The sequence below is a fragment of the Macrotis lagotis genome, chromosome 1, assembly GCF_037893015.1.
Source record: "Macrotis lagotis isolate mMagLag1 chromosome 1, bilby.v1.9.chrom.fasta, whole genome shotgun sequence".
Taxonomy (NCBI): domain Eukaryota; kingdom Metazoa; phylum Chordata; class Mammalia; order Peramelemorphia; family Peramelidae; genus Macrotis; species Macrotis lagotis.
In genome coordinates, this window is record NC_133658.1 from 243,461,732 (window position 1) to 243,481,669 (window position 19,938).

At 34.8% G+C, this 19,938-nt stretch overlaps 1 protein-coding gene across 10 annotated transcripts in view; it reads right to left on the minus strand.

Moving 5' to 3' along the window:
* The window catches only part of NCOA1 (nuclear receptor coactivator 1), a 216,921-nt gene that overhangs the window by 171,948 nt on the left and 25,035 nt on the right, over window positions 1-19,938 (minus strand). For 7 of the 10 annotated variants that reach the window (XM_074209972.1, XM_074209971.1, XM_074209974.1 and 4 more), the window contains exons 2-3: window positions 13,249-13,362; window positions 11,026-11,083 (exon numbers count right to left, since the gene is read on the minus strand). The gene's annotated coding sequence lies outside the window, so the exon portion shown is untranslated. Of the gene's footprint in view, window positions 1-11,025; window positions 11,084-13,248; window positions 16,102-19,938 lie in introns of those variants that run through there. The other 3 variants (XM_074209969.1, XM_074209968.1, XM_074209970.1) reach the window with 3 other exon arrangements.

Consider the following 19,938-nt stretch of genomic DNA (forward strand, 5'->3'; position numbering starts at 1 on the left):
ATACATACATTTTTAATGGAATGAGGTATAGATAATTTTAAATCCTTCCCAAAAACACAGTGCTAAAATTTATAAGGAAAACTACAGAAAATATAATTTTATGTCCCTTTTTTTTTTAAAACAGTTCAACTAGCCTTTCTGGACCTGATAAAAATAGAAATGAATTCCTACAAAATTTGTGGTATATGTTGTTACTCTAAATGAGCAGACTCAATAAAATTAAAAACCTCAATGTCCCCCCCATCACCAACAAAACCCTCAATGTTCCAAATTATACTTTCATTGCCAAATTTTTTTATTTTATCTATTTATTTCTAAAGCAACAGGCATTAATCTCTGCCTTAACAAATCATAGCTCATGAAACTGGGGGCAAAAGTTCATTTAAATAAGGATCACATTTAGGAGAAAGGGGAAAAACTTATCACAATATTTTATGCAATTTTCTAATGAATTATGTATTCTAAAAAAATCTGTAAAAATCTGTATATTTACTAAGTCATTGAAATATTCCTTAAAGTTAAGAAAAACAATTTACTGGAAGAGGGTTTCAAACTGTAACAGCACAAGTTCTACAGGCTATGATCATTTGGACAGCAAGAGTTTTTCACCTTTTTTCTTTCCTTTTTTGTCTCTTACTGTCATTTCTTCTTTGCCTCTGACTAATATACTCCATTGTTCGATGAGCTCTTATTTTTTCTATTCCACATATTTCTTTCTCAAGGCCATTCTCTTTACTATTGGTTTCTCTACTGTTAGGTTCTTTACCTCTATTTTGCAATTCCCAAATCTCAAATGTGCTCTCTCTAACTCCCTCATATATTCCTTAATCACCATCAACTCTTTTTTAAAAAAATTTTGTCATTATGAATTTAATATCAGCAAACAATTACATTCCCAGTTATACAAAGAATAAAAGATTATATATGAAACAATGAATGTCTATTAAGTACACTTTGGTTTTAAAAAATTATATATTCTATGTATACACAAATATTTTTAAATTGTATATAAAATTTGGTTTAGTAGAATCAACACCTACCAAGAGAAAAATCCCATTCTAATTTTCCTCATATTTCCTTTTGTGTATTTTTAAAAAGATTTCAGTGATGTGCTTCTGCTTCTTGTACTTCTTTTTAGTATAACTAATCAAAATTTATCTACACATTGCATACATTGGAAAATATGTTATTCATGCTACATTCTTATCTATCAACTCTCTGCCAAAAAGGAAAAGCATAAAGAAACTGTGAGATCATGAAAGATCATTGCATTGTTCAGGGTTCCTATGTCTTTCACAATTTTCTTCTACCATGTTTTTATTATACAATATTTTACTGTATAAAATATTCTCCTGGTTCTTCTCATTTCATTTGAATCAATTTATGTCAGTATTTTCAAGTTTCTCTGAATCCAAACTTTTCATTATTTACTATTACTCAATAGTCCACTATAATCACATGAACAAGCTGTTCAAAGGTTCTTCAATTGATGAGCAACCATCTAGTTATTTCCCTGCCACAATGAAAAGTGTTACCATTAATACTTTTAGTACATAATGGTCTTTCCCTCTCCTACCTAAATTTCCTTGTATACTTATGCCTATGAGTACAATCGCTGGGCAAAAAGGTAAGTAGTTTAATGTTTTTAGGATTTTTTAAAGCATAGTTCCAAATTGATTCCCCAAGTAGCTGGAGAAGTTCAAAGCTCAATCAATACACTGAAGCAATACTGCACACCGCTATAATGTGATTTGGTCACAATTCCTCCAACAACTGTCATTTTCCTTTTGTCATCTTTTCCACCATGATGACTGAGAAGTAAATTCAAACGAGTCTTAATTGAATTTCTGTCATCAAAGATAATCTGAAAACTTTCTTTCCTATCTCTTGACAGAAGGTGTTTTATCATTTGAAAACTACCTATTCATAGCATTTAATCATTTATTTCATTAAACAGGGAATCTAATTCTAATATAGTTTTTATCGATTTCCTGTATACCTTGGATAGTAGATCTTTATCAGAGAAACTTGATGCAAAGATTTTTTTCTAATTAACTCTTTCCCATATAATTCTAAATGCATTTGTTGTATTTGGGCATTTTTTTTTTGCAATTTTACATAATCAAAACTATTCATCTCATCTCCTACAATCATCTCCATCCTTTAGTCAATAACACTTCTCCCTAGCCATATCTATGAAAGGTTCCTTCTCACATTCTTTTCTAATTTTTGATAAGATCTTTTTTCAATCTAGGCAACGCATCTATTTGAAGCAAACTATGATGCATAGTTTGAGATCCTAACCAAAGGCTAATTTCTATGAGATAACTTTCAAGTTCTTCCTGTTTTCCACTTTTGCCAGTTTTTATTTATTGGGTGTGCCCTGACTACAATAACTGGTATCCTTATATTCCTATACTGTGCTATTACTGTATCTATGATTGCCTGTATACCTAAATTGTTCCACTAATAAACTTTTCCAATTTTTTAACCAGTACAAAACAATTTTGATGATTAATGTCTTGCAGCTTGATTAATGTTTTATATCAGCTCCCTACTGCCTTCTCAGATCTTCTTATTATTTCCCTTGAAATTCTTGATCTTTGGGCAGCTAAGTTGCATAGTGGTTAGAGCACTGGCCTTGGAGTCAGGAGGGTCAAATCCAACCTCAGACACTTAATAATTACCTAGCTGTGTGACCTTGGACAAATCACTTAAATCCCTCTGCCTTGCAAAAATTAAAAAAAAAAAAGAAATTCTTGACTTTCTTATTCTCTAGATTCAATGTTTATTCTATTTACTATCAAATAATTATCTGGTGATTTTGACTAGCAAAGAATCTATAAATGATGTGATATTATCATCTTAATATTTTATTATTGTCTAACCATAAACTGTTAATCTAGGTATTTATTTCAATAAGAGTTTTATAGTTATAGTCACACAATCTCTATGTATATTTTGATAGACAGACTATCAGTTATCCTATACTTTCTGTAGATATTTTGAATGTAATTTAAAAAAAACTCTTACTATTGAGTTTTACTGGCAATATACAGAGACTTAAAAGACTTTTCTGTGAATATTTGATATTCTACTACTTTTTCTGAAGGTACTTGTTATTCTTTTGTTCTAGTTTTTTTTTTTTTTTTTTAGTTTTTGCAAGGCAATGGGGTTAAGTGGCTTGCCCAAGGCCACACAGCTAGGTAATTATTAAGTGTCTGAGGTCAAATTTGAACTCAGGTCCTCCTGACTCCAGGGCCGGTGCTCTATCCACAGCACCACCTAGCTACTCCGTAACTTGTTATTTCAATTATTACAAAATTCTAGAATTTGCAAATAAGTCATCATACCATTTTCAAGCAATTAGTTCTGTTTCTTTATTGCCTATGATTATTTTTCAATTTCTTTTTCTTACTGTAATGGAGGTAATAATGGACATCCTTTCTTTACCCTGATTTTACTGAAAATGCTTTTAGCATTTCTCCATCACAGATAGTGCTAACTTTTGACTTTATGTAGATACCATTCATTATATTAGTGAAAAGCACGTTTATTTTCATAAGGTTACCATATCAAGGAAGGTTTTTTTGGTTTTGTTTTGTTTTCAAGGCAATGGGGTTAAGTGACTTGCCCAGGGTCACACAGCTAGGTAATTATTAAGTGTCTGAGGCCGGATTTGAACCCAGGTACTCCTGACTCCAGGGCCGGTGCTCTATCCATTGTACCACCAAGCTGCCCCATCAAGGATGGTTTTACAGGCTTCGAAACTAGCAAGATTTCAAACCAGCAATGTGATGATCTATCAATTCCTAAAATATGGACTGATTGAGAGTTAGAAAGTTCAAAAACTCAAAAACATTCATTTCCTTTTTTGTTTGGGTAAAGGAGGGTGCAGAAGAGAAGTTCTTCCTTATAAACTTTTTCCCCTATTACTTGGACAACTTGCCATTTCTACCTTACAATACCTCTCTATATCCTCTTCTTTCTACTAAAACAGAAAAAATATTAGAACAGACCCTTATCAGTTGTCACCTGGTGTACTTGATGGTTGATCTCACTAGCTCAAGTCTAAGCCCACTCTAACGCATCCTGTGCTTAGCTGACAAAACACCCATCTGTATGTATCTCATTATAACCTCTAGGATCAAATATAAAATGCTGTCTTTTAAAACTCTGGGGCGGCTAGGTGGTGCAGTGGATAGAGCACCGGCCCTGGAGTCAGGAGTACCTGGGTTCAAATCCGGTCTCAGACACTTAATAATTACCTAGCTGTGTGGCCTTGGGCAAGCCACTTAACCCCATTTGCCTTGCAAAAACCTAAAAAAAAAACCTCTCTTCAACCTGTTTTTTTTTTACCTTTTTATTCTTCTCATTCTTTACTTCCCTTGAGGATCAAGTTAATGGCAGGTTGCTCAATCTCTCAAATACATGCCATTCTTTGTACATAGCTATCCCTCATGTCTATTAAAGTGAATTTTTTGAAAACATATTACCACAAAGGCTGTACAAAATAGCTCTACAAAGTAGGGCTAATATAAATACCTCCATAATGTCATATCAGATTTATCTAATTCACTTCTTATGGGCTATGTAGTATCCCACTGTTTGGGTATGGTTCACTTACTGCAACCTGCCTTTACACTAGCAAGTCTGATTTCTCAGAGATAAACCAAATTATACAGATTTAAATACTGAAAATCAAAGAATTAATTTACTAAAGGGAAACACTTCCCCTGGTTAGTAAGTTTTAAGCCCCTATCCAACATACCAATACAACAACATATCACAAGACAATAAGACAATCTGTACTATTTACAGAAAAGATTTGGATCTTAAACATAATCATTAATTTAACAATAAGGAAAAAAGAGCAGTAAGAAACCATTTTAGCTATATATTAGAGCAATGCAGAAATATAAAATATATCATAATAAACCTAGATCATACTCTTCCATCAATGTACTCAATTAATCTATGGTAAAGAATAGGAGTATATTTTCAGGAACTGGGAGGAAGGGAAGAAATAAGAATTTATTAAGTACCTACTATGTACCAGGGTCTGCGCATATTAAGTACTTTACAAATTTTATTTTATTTGATGCTCATCAACAACCTTGAGAGTTTTACAATGGACAAACTTGAGGGAGGCAGAGGTTAAATGACATGCCCAGGGTCACACAACTAGAAAGTATCTGAGATTGGATTTGAACTTGGGTCTTTTTGATTATTGGTCCAGAACCTTATTCATTGTATCAATGAGGTGAGAAATACATGAGGGAGGAAAACCCATGTGTTCAGGATAATTCACATTTCGGACCTGCAGGTTTCAATGTTATTGAATGTGCTCCTCCATCCTCATCTTCACCTCCTAACTTCTCTAGCTTTCTTGGACACTCAATCCAAATCTCATTTTCTAAAGGATGCCTTTTCTGATCCTCCTAATCCTCTTACCCCACAACTTAGCCATGTTCCTTCCTTCTGAAATTAACTTCTAGTTACTCTGTATATAGCTAGTTATTAATATATTGTTCCTCCATCTGGCTCCTTGTGGCTGTTCACAAAACTCCATCCTAACTTCATGACTTTTCATTGGTTATGAGTTCCATATGCAGAATAAAATGTTAGAAGACTGGAAAAGTAGGAAGAAAACAAGTTGTCAAGCTTTAAAAGTCAGAGGATTTTAGGTTTGATCCTTGAGGTAGGATCTCCACTATAGGAAAATCACCTGAGGACACATTCACTGTTATGGGGCATGATATGAATGATGATCCAGGCAAAGGAGACTAAGGAACAGTAAAAGGAAGTGAATCACAAGAAAACAAAATCAAGAAAACCTAGAGGGAAGAGATTATCCAGGAGAAGAGAAGGGAATAAACATTTTATAAATGTTATCTCACTTGATCTTAACAATAAGCATGTTATAACAATAATTCAGGTTGAAAAGCAGAAGTTTTACAACAGACTTAAATAGTAATTTTTTGTAAATGAAAAAAAATAATTTCAGCTGGCCTTTCAACAATGATCCCAAATCTTTAATGATTCCCTAACTCCTACTGTCAACCAGTCTTCTATTTAGCTCTTAGGTTTATCTGTAATTTGATCTCATTTCTATCATTACTCAACTTTATTTCTCACTACAAGCAAAGAAAAATAATTTCCCATAATAAACCATACATCTGGGGGCGGCTAGGTGGCACAGTGGATAGAGCATCAGCCTGGAGTCAGGAGGACCAAGTTCAAATCTAACCTCAGCCACTTGATACTTACCTAACTGTGTGACCTTGGGCAAGCCACTTAACCCCACTGCCTTGCAAAAACTAAAAAAAAAAAAATCATACATCTGAACACAAGAAATGTTCATATCTGACTCATGAGTATATTTTTCTTTCAGCTGAAAAGCCTCTATCCTCCATTATACTTAAAAATCAGACTTGTATGTTTAAGGCTTAAGACTCTAAAGTCCAATTCACCTTCACAGAAAAAACTGATGGGATCTGAATACAGATGGAAGAATACTGGGTTTTTTAAACTTTTCTTAGTTCTTTTGTCTGAGTTTTCTTTCACATGACTAATATTTTGGTGTGTGTTACATGACTTCACATGAATAATTTTTTTTTTTAGGTTTTTGCAAGGCAATGGGGTTAAGTGGCTTGCCCAAGGCCACACAGCTAAGTAATTATTAAGTGTCTGAGACCGGATTTGGACCCGGGTACTTCTGACTCCAAGGCCGGTGCTTTATCCATTAAGCCACCTAGCCGCCCCTACATGAATAATTTTTATCAAACTGTTTGCCTTCTCAATGAAGGAGGAAGGGAAGGAGGATAGAATTTGGGACTCAATGTGAACTGATCCAACTTTTCTGGAGAGCAATTTGGAATTATGCCCAAAGGGCAATAAAAATGTGCATACCCTTTGATCCAGCAAGACCACTATTGAGTGCACATACATGCATAAAAATATTCACTGCAACTTTTTTTTTGTGGTGGCAAAGAATTGGAATTTGAGAGGATGTCCATCAATTGGGGAATGGTTGAACAAATTATGGTACTGTATGTCATGAAACACTCTTGCTTTCTAAGAAATCATGAGGGATGGGATTTTAGAAAAGCATGGAAAGATGCTGAGTGCTCATTCCATCAGTGCAACAATCAGGGACAATTTTTGGGCTGTCTGCAATGGAGAATACTATCTATATCCAGATAAAGAGCCATGGAGTTTGAACAAGGTTCAAGGTCTATTCCCTTTAATTTAGGGGGAAAAAACTGATAACTTATTGTCTGATCTTGTTATGTCTTATACTTTTTGTTTCTTCCTTAAGGATATGGTTTCTCTCTCATCACACTCAAATTTGGATCAATGTACAACATGGAAACAAAGTAAAGACTGATAGATTGCTTTTCATGGTGGGGTGGGGGGAGGGAACTTAGATTGAGGGAAAAATTGTAAAACTCAAAATCTTTAATAAAAAACAAACAAAAAAAAAGATGCTGAGTGAGATGAGTAGAACCAGAACATTACAAAGACTAACAACATGGGGTGATGATCAACCATGATGGACTTGTTCATTCTATCAGTGCAATAATCAGGGACAATTTTAGGGAATTTGTGATGGAGAAAACCATCTGTATCCAGAGAAGGAACTGTTGAGTAGAAACAAAGACTGAAGCTTATTATCTTCAATTTTTAAAAGTTGTCTTATGTAATATGCAATTTTGCTATCTCTACTGTTTTCTTTCTTTCTTTAGGATTTGATTCTTCTCTCACAAGTTCAATTTTGATTTATGCTTGTAATGGATACAAATGTAAAGCCTATATCGGATTGTCTTTTGGGGGAGGGGGAGGGAAAGGAGGGAAGGAAGGAGAAAAACTGTAATACTCAAAGCCTTGCAAAAAAAATGATTTGTAGAAACTACCATTGCATGTAACTGGAAAACAAAATATTTACATATTAAAAAAATTTAGAACTCAAAATTATAAAAAAAAGTTTAAATATTGCTTTTTTGTGTAATTGGAAAAAATGAAATATTAAAACTTAAAGATTCTAAGATCCATGAGGATAAGGGATTGAATAAAGGTAAAATACTACCTGACCCAATCCATCTAATTGTTAGAAAGATTTTCCTTATAATGGACAAAAATAATTCTTCATAGGACAATTTGCATGCATTTATATTTTGAATTCGAATGATCTCATAACAAAGATATTAAGAACATGCTAATGATATAATCTTTAATCTAAAGATATCCATTGCTCCTGATTGTTCTTGTCTAATTCATGAGATTAGTTTGTTATAATTGACAATTCCAAGTTATCATTAAAACACAATTTAGAGTATACAGAGTTCACAGAATGAATTGTTTTTCCTAACATCAAGCATAAACCTGCTTTTTTGAATCTTCCACACATTATTTCTAATTCTGCACTCAAACAACAACCATTTATTAAGCATCTACTTATTATGTCCTAGATACTGTGCTTGGTGCTAGGGATACAAAAACAAAAATGAAAATCCTTGCCCTCAAAGACTATTCAATATAACATCATTTCAGATCCTTAAACACAGTTATTATGTACCCTCTGAATATACTTGTGTGTGAAATAAATATCAGTTCTCAGATGGCATGGATTCTGGGCCCTCTTCCTTCAAGTTTAGCAATGTCTTTTTTAAACAATAATTATCACAAACTAAACACAATATTCTAGATGTGTTCTGACTGTGGCAGAAAACAGGACAATTACAGACCTTTTCCTGGAAGTTATACTTCCTAAAGCAGCCCATATTTAATTCAACTCTTACTGAGTTGGCAAGTCCCTAAAATCTCAAAATATCTTTTTCCCAAGTGCTATTTAATTATGTCTTCCTTACTTCATAACAATGCATTTGGGTTTGTTTTTATTTGTTTTAAACACAAATGCAAAGCTCTACATTTATCCCTACCTTTTTTTTGGGGGGGGGGGGGGCAAGGCAATGAAGTTAAATGGCTCGCCCAAGATCACACAGTTAAGTAAATATTAAGTATATGAGGGCAGATTTGAATTCAGATCTACCTGTCTCTAAAGCTGGTACTCTATCTACTGCGCCATCAAGATGCCCCAATCCCTATATCTTAATACAATCAGTCCAATACTCATGCTCTTTTGGATCACAATTCTTTTATCTGTCAAGTGAGTTATTTTTTCCCACAAATAGTTCATGCTAACATTCTTTGCTTTTCAAAAGGGTTACAGAATTAGCAAATCTTGAAATACAACAGATATGGAATCAGAGAACCAGATATAACAGACAACATACACCTTACTGCCAGGTTATCTGAAATTTAGCAAACCATTGAATAAGTTTTTTGTTATTTTTGTGTGAAAGATAGAAAGATATGTCCTATGTTTCTGTACAATCAATTACATGTTTTCAGAATTGTTTGTATGACTAAAACACACAAAAAAATTTTTAGGAGTTAATATCAACTTATGAGGAGGTCTCTAATAAGCACCAGAATCTGTTCAGACTTGTGTTGTTTTAACATTTTTATCAATGACTTGGATAAGAGCATCAATGCAGCATACCTAACACATTTTCATGTGACACAAAATTCAATTTAATTAACACTGAACCAGGCCTAAAAAAATATTAGATTAGAGGGTCATATAGAAAATGTTGAAAAGATCGATGTAAAATTATAGAATCACATATGTAAGAGCCATGTTTTACCCTAATAATTTTATAGACGAGGAAGATTAAGAGACTTGACAAAGGTCACATGGATACAATTGATTTTTTAAAATCAAATATATAAATTGAAAATTAAGACAACATAACTAAAAAGCAGTATATCTACAAAATTTTTTTTCTCATGACAATATGATCCAACAGCCAACATAAAGTTGTAAGAGACTTTAGAGATAATCTAAGCCCTTTCCCCTCATCCTCAAACTTGATAGTTTTATTTGTGAACTAAACTATTCTTGCTGTTTTCCAGATTGAAACTTTAAGAGTCATCTGACTTTTCCCTTTCCCTCAGTCCCTTGTCAATTGCCTCCACAAAAATCACTCATATCTTGTCCTCTTAACTTGCACAACCACCTATTCAGGTCCTCATTAACACTAACAAGGCCCTTAATGATAGCCTCCTAATCAGTGGATCTACTTCAGTCTCCTTTTTTTCAATCTATTCTCCCCACAATTGTCAAATTCATGACATTCTAAAAATAGAGGACTGTCAATGTTATTCCCATAGCCATAACTCACTGTTTCTTTGGTGTCTTCTTACTGCCATCATTCAGCTATTTCTCTTTCTTTAAAGTTCACTCTAAATCCATTTATCACTCAATCCATATTCCTTGTTAAAAAATCTATCAGTGGTTAAGCTGCTCTCTTCTTGTTCAAGAAATTCACTGTCAAGGCATTTAGGTGGCACAGTGGGTAGAGTACCATCTCTAGAGACTGGAGGACCTCAGTTCAAATATAACATCAGACATATAATACTTACTAGTTGTGTGACCATAAGCAAATCACTTAACAGTATTGTCCCACAAAAACAAAAAACAAAAAAAAGAAATTCATAGCTTAATTTTCCCAGTTCCAAAACCTGGAATCTCATTTAAATGACAATAATTCCCAGGTTATCTCACATGTCCTAACTTTACCTTAAACCTAGATGCCATGCCTCTTCAATCACATCCCCTCAACTAAGATGTCCTCACAAACCCTCTATTCAGAGGGCAATCCTCACTTCACCCCCCACCACACACACAAGAGCCTAGGCTCTTTTACTGTATGACTTTACTGCTAAAGACGATAATTTGACTAGATACTACTTAACTGAACAATGATGCCCTGCTGAATCTAGGCAGAAATGGAAATACCTGTTCAACTTTCTATAGTCAATGTTTTTCCCCAGAATATTCCAACCACAACTAAGTTGATGATCTCTGATGAATCTTCTCTATACTATCTAAATCTGTCTCTTAACTCTGTATAACCCTCATTTATATTTTTCTTCTCAAAAAATTATAAAAATACCAACCAAGGTAAACTCACAGAAGAGTTCTTTCAAGACTCTGCCTGAGACAAATGTTTCTTTCCTGGAAGATGAAAGAAAAAAAAGAATGCCTTGATTAAAAGAAAAATCAGAGGGTAAATTAATTGAAAAGATGGTTAAAACTTAATTCTCATCACTATTCCACCTCCACAAACTTGAATTCTGAAACTGATTTCTCAGATCATAAGCTCTTATCCTTTTATCATTTTCTGTCTTATTCCTCCTGCACTTATCCTTTATTTTCAATATGACCCTGTTTTCCTAATGCATCATGTTATTTCTAACCTTAAGTCTGGTCCTTCAGTCTAACAATTAAACCAACTCAATTCATCTCTACATTCTGTTCCCCTGAATCCCTGATGCCCATTCATTTACTACTGAACACCAATGAAAGAACTATGCCAAATGGATCCATTACTCACTTGTTTACCTAATATTTCTGCTATACAAAAATCATTTTCATACTTTGCTCTTTCACATTCTCCACTCTCCCTCTAAGTAGATGATTTCTATTTTACTAAGAAATTTATCATAAGATCTCTTTTCTCTATTCCATGCTGCCATGCTTTTATGCAGTTTGTCTCCAGATCTGAAATACACTATCATCTCTCTCACAATTCCCAACTTCCTTCAATTTGAACACAAAATAGGTGCTTAAAAAGGATTATTTATTGATTCCCAGCACCTAGTATTGTCCTTTGTACTTAATGGTACCATAACAAATGTTTATTGAAATGAATATCCCATGTGGAAGAATCAGGACATTAATGTACTGGGTTTTTTGGGGGTTTTTTAGGTTTGTGCAAGGCAATGGGGTTAAGTGGCTTACCCAAGGCCACACAGCTAGGTAATTATTCAGTGTCTGAGCCTAGATTTGAACTCAGATTTGAACTCTATCCAATGCACCACCTAGCCACCCCCATTAATGTACTGTTGGTGGAGTTATGAATTGTTCTGGAAAACAATTGGGAACTATGGCCAAAGAGCAATTAAACTATGTATTTCCTTTGATCCATCAATACTACTACTACCACTACTATGTCTGTATTCCAAAGAAATCACAAAGAAGGGAAAAGAAGCTACAGTTCAATAATATTTATAGCAGCTCTTTTTGTGGTGGCAAAAAAATAGAAAATGAGGGTGATGGATGTCCATCAAAAGGAGAATGGCTGGGGGCAGCTAGGTGGTGCAGTGGATAGAGCACCGGCCCTGGAGTCAGGAATACCTGAGTTCAAATCTGGCCTCAGACACTGAATAATTACCTAGCTGTGTGGCCTTGGGCAAGCCACTAAACCCCATTGCCTTGCAAAAAAAACAAAAAAAAAACAAACCCTAAAAAAAAGAATGGCATATGACTGGGATGGAATATTATTATGGATAAGAAATGATGAGTTGGATGGTTTTAGAAAAACCTGGGAAGACTTATATGAGCAGAACCAGGAGACCATTGCACACCAGTTAATATTGTAAGAAAGAACAACTCTGCATGACTTCATCATTCTGGTCAATATGATGAAAATGTTTTGCATGATTTCACAGTTGTAACTGACATATAACACTTTTCTGCCTTCTCAATGGGTGAGGTAAAGGGTGAGGGTGATTTCAAGACTCAAAAAAAATTTTTAATGAATGTTAAAAATAAAATGAATCTAGTTTTAAATAAATTAATATTCCTCTACATGCTCAGATTAACTATAGTAAAAATGTTATGCAATACTTAACAAACATAGATTTAATACAAAACCAAAATATTGATTATTTATAAGGCACTTTAAAAAATTAGATAGCCATTAACAAAAATTCTCATGGGGAAAGAGTACAAAAATTTTAAGACAAATTATTAAAAAGTAAATGCATCTTAGCTTCACCAAAAGAGAGTATAAAACAGTATTTTTAAAATTCCTATTATTGGAAAAAATAGAGAAACTATCAATTATTCATCACTATTCTATCCCAGTATATAAATTTATTATTATGCCAGATCTTCACCTGAATATCTTTTAAGGTTCTTTCCTATTTAATAATCATGTTTCCCTGTTCTTTATTATTAGAACATATGCCCTTTTCTAGTTACAATAGGCTCAACATACTCTATTCATTTTATATACTAAAATATGAAGTCCTCAATTTTAAAGCCTATATAAATTAAATCTAGGTATGGGAGATGCTCAGGAATCAAAAATGAATTATATTCTTTAAATACCTTACCTTAAGCAGGAATCTCCAATGTGTTCTTCATCCAGAAGTATTCATGAGTAACTTTCCTTGTAACACACATCAACAAAACTACTTTCGATTAACTTTTCATTAGCATGGACACACCTAAGGGGGAAAAAAGGGAATATCCACCACTATTAAATATCTTTAATAAACATTTCTACTATCTTGTTTGCCTCAATTTCCTCATCTGTAAAATGAGACAATAACTAGCACTCCCCAGGGTTGCTCTGAGTACAAAAATAATATTTGTCAAACAATTAGCATAGTGTTTATAGAGCAAGTGCCATATAAACATCAGCTATTACTATTAAGTAAAGTACTTACATATTTCATTAAATCTAGCTATTTTGGCAAGAATAGTATGAGGAAACATTACCATTCTCATTTTGCTCATGGGAAACTGAGGCAAAAAAAATTAAATGTCTCCATCACACAGGATATCAGATAACAACTGAAACTGTAACCCAAGTCCTCAGATTCCCAATATAGGTTTCTCTGTATATTCTGTCCAACTACCCTATTAACAAAACTAAAAAAATTTTCCTCAAAAATCACATAAAAAGGCACTTTCTTCCAGCTTCTTTACAGAGATGAAAAGTATGGATGGGGAAGAACTTCACAGTTGTCCGACTTTTTCATTATATCAAATGGTTATACTGAACTTTTTCCCCTTCTTTTTTACTTTGTTATAAAGAATGGTTCTCTGGAAGGGAACAGGGCAAGGGATATTTTGGGAAGTGTAAGTGATATAAAAAATAAAAGCAGCCTATAAAAATGTATTTTTAAAAGCATTTAAGAAACATTTACTAAATTGGTAAAGTGATTGTTTCCTTTATAAAAAATCTGTTACTTCACTTTCATAAATGGGAACCACCAACCCTAAAGGTTAAACTGATATCTCAAAGTAAAAAAAAGGTCAGAGAGAACAGTTTTTTCTGTTCTCCCATAGTCAGAGACTAGAATTCCAGCAAGAGAAAACACGTTTTTGATAAGTAAAAAGATTGCTACAGAATAGTATCCAAAATTATTTCAACCTTAAAATTATATATCACATCAAAAAAGGTGATGGTCGGTGCAACAATTAGACAATTTGGGGCTATTTGCAATGGAGAATACCATCTGTATCCAGAGAAAGGATTGTGGAGTTTGAACAAAGACCAAAGACTATTACCTTCATTTCAGAAAAAAAACATTATCTTATTACATAATTTTGCTATCTCTTATACTTTATTTTTATTCCTTAAGGATATGATTTCTCTATCATCACATTCAACTTAGATCAATGTATACCATGGAAACAATGTAAAGACTAAGAGAATGCCTTCTGTGGGGCATGGGGGGAAGGAAGCAAGAATGGGGGGAAAATTGTAAAACTCAAAATAAATGAAATCTCTTTTTAAAAAAAGGTGACGGTATAAAGAGGTGGAAAATGTGGGAAGGTCTGTGGGCAAAGGGGGGGGGAAAGACCAAAATACAGTGACTAAAACCATTTAAAGACAGCATTATTTTGAATTTATATTATACATATAATAAAGGTATTCACCAAGAAGCCAGAAAATAAGGACAATGTGGGCATATTTAAGTGTAGATAGCTCACTAAACAAGAAGTTACAGATGTGCAATAATTTAAATTTTTTCTTTTGTTGGACAGTTGCAGTTTATGTGCCTATTTTTCTAACACTCTTGCTCACCTCCCTGCTACTCAGTCTCCTTCTGCTGAAATATCATCCATATCCTGTTCTCCTAGAAGAGGATATACCTGGGCCTTCTGCTCTCTCTTTACTGCTAGTGACCATGGATTCAACTATCATTCTACACAGATGATTCACAGCTTTATATATCCAGAGTCCAAGAACTCTCCTGGATTCCAAATCCACATCACAACTGTTTAATTGACAGTTCAAAATGAACCCTGAAACAACAAATATTTAACACGTACAAATGAGAATTCTCTTTTCTTTCAAAACCCAATACTCTAATTTGGAACTATGCCCAAAGGGTTATAATACTGTGCACACACTTTGATCCAGCAATACCACTACTAAATCTGTATCTCAGATTTTTTTTAAAAGGAAAAAAAATCTGTTTCTACAAACGCATTGGAAAGTAGCTGAATGAGTTGTGGTATATGACTGAAGTAGGACATTATTGTACCATAAGAAAAGATGAGCAAGATGCTTTCAGCAAAACTTACATGAACTTCACAAAATGAAGTAAGCCTAACCAGGAGAATACTGTACACAGTAACTGCAATATTGGACAACGATCAACTGTGAATGATTTAACTTTTCTCAACAATACAATCATCCAAGACAGTCCTAAAGGCTTCATGATGAAAAATGCCATCCACCTTTCAGAGAAACATCTCAAGGCATCTGAATGAATAACAAAGTATTCTTCCTTCCTTCCTTTTTATCTTTCCTGCCTCTCTTCCTTCCTCCCTCCCTCCCTTTTGGTTCAAGTTTGCTAATTGTACATGTATAATCCATATCAAGGGCAGCTGGGTAGCACAGTAGATAGAGTCAGGCCCTGGAATCAGGAGGACCCAAGTTGAAATCTGGTCTCAGACATGCAATAATTACCTAACTGTGTAACCTTTGGCATGCCACTTAACCCCACTGCCTTGCCAAAAAACAAAAACCAAATAAAAACCTATAGGGAAGAGAAAGGGAGAAGAGATAGATCTTAGAACTTAAAAACTTTAAAAAGAAATATTTAAAATTGTTTTTAACAAGGGGGATATATTACTAAAAAAAATTTAAAAGTTTCAGAACAGCAAAAACAAACCCCCCCCCAAAACTCATCTTCTCTATTTTAGATAAAGACACTACCATTTTTCCAAGCTCCCACGTACATAGTCACAGCATTATCCTTAACTCTTTACTCTCTATTCATCTCACATATATATATATATATATATATATATATATATATATATATATATATATATTTTTAATCACCATATCTTGCCCAGGATCTCTTAAATTTAAACCCTTCTTTCAACTTATAAAACCATTATCCTAGTCCAGGCTTTCATTCATTTCTTACCTGGGTGCTGTGCTCTATAAGGAAGGCAGAATTAAAGCTGCTCAAAGGAAAACCATAACATATCATATTTCTCCATGTTCAAGACACATCCTTTTTTTGGAAAATTTAAGGTCTAAAAACTGGGAGCATCTTATATAGTGGTTCTAGATTTTTTTAATTTGTATTGTCTGCTTTTTCATTTGTCTTTGTGCTTATTGTTTCACATTTGTTACTGGTCTATTAGGTTATATTTTGCCACATTCTGCCCAGAAATGGCTCAGAAAAGATTTTCAAACAGTGCTGAATTCAAGTTAAAAGGGATCCATTTAGTAGAAGTGAATGGAAATCATGCTACTAAAGTTAAGTTTGGTCCTCCAACTGAGAAAATAATCCTAGACTGGCTACAGGAAAAAGAAGCCCTACTGAAAACACCTTGAGAGCCAAGTCAGCAAAATAGCCTGATCTAGAGAAGGAACTGAAGAGATGGATTAAAGAGTAGAGAGGAATTGGAATTCCTGTGTCCACAAAGATGGCTCAGCATGAAATGGAATGGACTAAACATGCACCAGACTTGCCCAGGGAATGCTTGTGGTCAAACACAGACCAGGGCACAGACAAGATAGCTGTCAAGAATCACTCCTAAGACAGTGATTCATCATCAAACACAGATAAGGACAAGGTAATGGATGGGAGTTTTGACAGTGATGAGAAGTTGTATGAATTTTATGATAAATAAAACTTGAGTTCAAAAACTTTATGTAATACATAATTTTTTCAAATTTCAGGCCCCATGTTGTATAATCAATCCTAAAGCTCTTCAATGAGACCTTCAGGGTATCTCAGTATCACTTCTTGTGATAGCTTGCCCTATATGAGTTCTCCATAAAATAGTTTTTTGTTTGTTTTTTTGTTTTGTTTTGTTTTTTAGGTTTTTGCAAGGCAAATGGGGTTAAGTGGCTTGCCCAAGGCCACACAGCTAGGTAATTATTAAGTGTCTGAGACTGGATTTGAACCCAGGTACTCCTGACTCCAAAGCTGGTGCTTTATCCACTACGCCACCTAGCCACCCCCATAAAATAGTTTTTTGGGCAAGTTTAACAACATGTCCAGCCCATGGTAGATGCATTCACTACAGTAATGTTGGAATTTTAGTTTGAGTTTAGTTCGAGAAAGGACCTCAGTGTCTGTTATCTTCTCCTGTCAGGTGATCTACAGAATCTTTCTAAGACAATTTAAATGGAAGCGATTCAGTTTCCTGACATGATGTTGGTAGACTGTCCAGGTTTCACAGGCATATAGCAATGAGGTCAGCACAACAGCGCTATAGACCTTCAGTTTGATAGTCATAATACCTTTTCTCTCCCACACTTTATTTCAGAGTCTCCCAAATACTAAGCTACCTCTGGCAATGTGAGTATCTGCCTCGTTGTCAATATGAAAGGACATTGCCAAGGTAAGTGAACTTGTCCATAGTACTAAAAACCTCTCCATTTGCTGTAATTGATAGTTCCACATATGGATGGTACTTGGTGCTGACTGATGGAGCAACTGTGTTTTCTTGATGTTAATTGTTAGATCAAAATTAGCACAAGCAGCAGAGAATCGATCCATGCTTTGTTGCATCTGCTTCAGAGGTTGCACTGAGTATACAATCACCTGCAAACAGGAAGACCATGCACCAACACTCCCTCCACTTTGGTCTTTGCTTGTAATCTTTTCAAGTTGAGGAATTTGCTGTCAGTGTGGTAGCTGACCTTGAGACCATATTCAACCTCAGTGGAGGCATTTGATAACATGGCTGAAAACATCATGATAAAAACTTGGTAAGCAAGGACACATACTTAGTGATTGGGAAAACTAGAGAGTCCCGTCCACTATCCAGAACTCAAGCATGCATGCTGTCATGGAACTGATGTACGATACTGATGAAACTTCTCTGGGCAACCAAATTTTGATATAATTTTCCATAAACCCTCACAACAGATGGTATCAAAAACCTTGGTCAGATCTACAGATTTCTGTTCTCTTCCTGGCATTTTTCCTGGAGTTATCAAGCAGCAATAACTATATACTATTCTTCAACCTTTGCTGAAGGCACATTGGCTCTCTGGGAGGTGACCATCTTCCAGGTGAAGGATCGGCTTATTGAGAAAGACTCTTGTCAAGAATCTTACCTGCAATGACTAAAAGAGAAATACTCCTGTCATTGTGACAGGACAATCTATTCCCTTTATGTTTATAGAAATGGATAATGGAGACATACTTGAATTCTTGGGGGATAACCTCTTCATACCATATAACCTGGAAAATTTTAGTCAATTTTTGGATGAGCAGGGAACCCCCACCTTGAAGATCTCAGCTGGAATAGAATCAATACCAGGTCTTTGTCACCTAAAAAGAGCCTAATGGCATGCAAAACCTCTTTCTCAGTTGGAATTTCAGTTGGGGACAGACTGACTTCAACTTGAGGTAAGCAATCAATGACTTCTGCATTGATTGATTGACGTTGGTCGTTAAGAACACTACAGAAATCCAGAGAAAGAATTGTGAAGTTTGAACAAAGACCAAAGACTATTACCTTCAATTTAGAAAAAAAAAACACCTCATTATCATATTATGTAATTTTGCTATACTTTATTATTTTTCCTTAAGGATATGATTTCTCTCTCATCACATTCAGCTGAGATCAGTGTATACCATGGAAACAATGTAAAGACTAACAGAATGCATTCTGTGGGGGGGGGGAGTAAGAGTGGGGGAAGGGGCGGCTAGGTGGCATAGTGAATAAAGCACCAGCCCGGGAGTCAGGAGTACCTGGGTTCAAATCCGGTCTCAGACAATAATTAGCTAGCTGTGTGGACCTGGGCAAGCCACTTAACCCCATTTGCCTTGTAAAAACCTAACAAAAAAAAAGAGTGGGGGAAAAATTTTAAAACTCAAAATAAATGAAATATTTCTAACAAAAAGAACACAGGGGCAACTGAGAGGTGCAGTGGATAGAGCACCGGCCCTGGAGTCAGGAGAACCTGAGTTCAAATCCGGTCTCAGACACTTAATAATTACCTAGCTGTGTGGCCCTGGGCAAGTCACTTAACCCCATTGCCTTGCAAAAAAAAAAGAACACTACAGAAGTGTTCAGCCCATCTCTCTCTCTAAGAGATGGTGGATCCATCAGCACTGAGTAGTTGAGATGCACCATGTCTTTGGCCCATAAATAGCCTTCAGGGTATCATAAAAGCATTTTGATTTATTACTGTCTGTACAAAATGTGAATTTCATCTGCCTTCTTACTGAGCCAAGAGTACTACATCTCTCTAAGATCTGCATGTACTACAGTACTTTTGATGGCATTAAATGCTGCCTTCTTAGAAATAGATGAACTATCCTGCTGGTAAACTCTGTGGAGATCTCATTTTTTCATTTAGCAGTTTCTGTATTTCCCCATAATTTTCCAAACCAGTCTTGGTGTTTGTGAATGTTCTGGCCCAGATGAGCAAATGCAGTGATCTGAAAAACCTCAGAAAGCTGCCCTTTCTTTTTCTACTCCACCATTTTGCCAATTGTGTGTTGACTCAGTTTTCCCAAGTCAGCAAATGTTTCCCTCAGAGACTCTCTAATTTCTTGACATTAATTCTTCTAGTAGTTATTTGC